We start from the raw sequence: 2,097 nt of genomic DNA, 5'->3' as shown, positions 1-2,097 counted from the left end.
ACCTAATCTCAGCCCTTTGAATCCACTTGGCAGAATGTACCACTGGGCAGGGTCCTAAGGTCCTCTAGCTCATGGATGGCAGTTACGTGGACCTGGTCTGCTGCTCCCCATTCCAAGTCCAGGGCAGACATCGCCAGGCAATCGGAGCGCCCTTGACTACTGGTTGTGGCCTCAGCCTTCTTGTTCCGCTGGCCATCATTGGTGCTCAGTCTGGAACGAATAGTATTCTTGAACAAGTCCAATCTCCTCATCCTAGAGGTGAGGAAACCGATGGCTGGGGTGTGTGACGAGCCCAAACGTTGCATGGTGAGTTAGTGAAGCTTTGGGACCAGCCTCCGGTTCTCAGACCGGGACAGCTCTGAGAAGAGGAAGGTCGGAGAATCGAACCTCCACAGAATCTTTTGCTGCTCAGCTTCTGTGGGCAACTCTCAGAGGTCCGCAGGAGCCAGAGCTGAAGCCCGGCTCGGCAGCCTGGCTCCTCTTCCTCGTTCACACAAGACCGACCCTCACGGAATCGTGTGGTGCCGGCCGGCCGTGAGGGCAATGAGCATTTTCTGCTCAGCCTTTGGCAACTGAGATTCAGTGTCTTACTCATTCTTCAGGCAATACTGGGCTGAGTCAGGAGGCCCAGACAGGCCTGGATTCAAGGAACTTGTTGCTTCTTTGATGCTCAAGAAAGACCTTGAGCTTCAGAGTTCCTGGCCTGGGATGAAGCCACTCATGTTCTATGGGGACTTTGCCTTGTAGTCTGATGTAGAAAAAGGGCAGGCCAGGGAAGACCCATGGGGAAAGGCTGCGCATTACCTGGGTCCCAAGTGATGACAAGTTGAGTTCCAGCCACCAGGTCTCAGGCTCAGGTGCTGGTGCTGATGCCCCATGGCTCCTGCAGAGAAGAAATGGAGGAATCGGGTTCTACCGAGAAAGTGGCCACCTCTGGGGGCCCCACGATCGCACAGGGAAAATTCGGCAAGAGCGTTTACTTTCCTCTTGGCTCTCTATCTATGTGTTGGAGGTTTCAGCCGGGAAGACAAGCACACCGAGAGGGTCAGTCATTAGTGGGGATTAGTGGCAAGCTTGGATTTTGGTGTCATAGGCCTCATTGTCCACTGTGCCTCTGGAGACTCAGTGCAGCTGGTGATAACCAGCTTATCCACACAGTCCTGGGCCCAGAGCAAACTCAGTTCTATTCATAGCACTGATCCTTATGACTCGGGCTGCATGTAGCTCCAAAGGTTGCTATTCTGGGGAGGGAGATGAGGACCTCTTTGCTGGTAACTAGTCGCTAGTCAAGTGTGTGCTGAAGTCATGGCGGGTGATTCGTGGCCTAGATGTCCCCTGGTGAACAGTGGTGTGTGTGTCCAAGTATGGAAATGGAGAAGCAGCAATTTACTAAACTTGGTAACCTTGGGCCTTTGCGATTGCTATTCCCCATCTGGAATGTTCTCCCAACTCTGCATGGTTGGCTCCTTCTCCACTTTCAACTGTCATTTCCACTGTCCCCTCTTCAGTGAGATCTTCCTTGGACACTCCGGTCTCCCAGGCACAGAGCCTGACTCATTCGAGGAGTCCCACAGACACTGAATGCATTTTTCCATGTGCTTTTCCATGTGCTTTTTGGAGTTGAGAATGCCCCCAATTTACAGATGAGGAAACTGAGGCTGGGGGGAGTTAAGAAACAACCTTGAGGACATATGGCTAGTGAGGGGTAGAGCCAAGATTTGAACCCACGTCTGTCTCACTGTAACTTTCAAGATCTTGACCATTCCGTTGCTCACTAGCTGGGTTTGGGGGACCAGGAAACGATGTGGAGGACAGAGAGGAGAGGAGGGGGTAACCGAGGGGAGTCTCATCTGTCAAAAATATTTGTTCTTTCAGTGAACACGTCTTGAAGGTGCTCTAAGTCGAGTCCCCAAAATGCTCGCCGTATGGAGGGGAGGCTGGCAGCTGGGGACAGCACTGTACCTAGAACACAGGTGCCAGGTCAAGGGGGAAAGTGGCCTGAAGTCTAGTCCATGTTCATTGCTGAGCTATGCCCTAGAGACCTGCAACCACCTGGAGGAGTTGGATTTTCTGAATGGGCTAGCAGTGGCCCTATAG

This window comes from Pteropus vampyrus, unplaced genomic scaffold (genome assembly GCF_000151845.1).
Source record: "Pteropus vampyrus isolate Shadow unplaced genomic scaffold, Pvam_2.0 Scaffold144, whole genome shotgun sequence".
Lineage (NCBI taxonomy): Eukaryota > Metazoa > Chordata > Mammalia > Chiroptera > Pteropodidae > Pteropus > Pteropus vampyrus.
The sequence above is the reverse complement of the archived record's forward strand: the minus strand, read 5'-3'. Positions refer to the sequence as shown.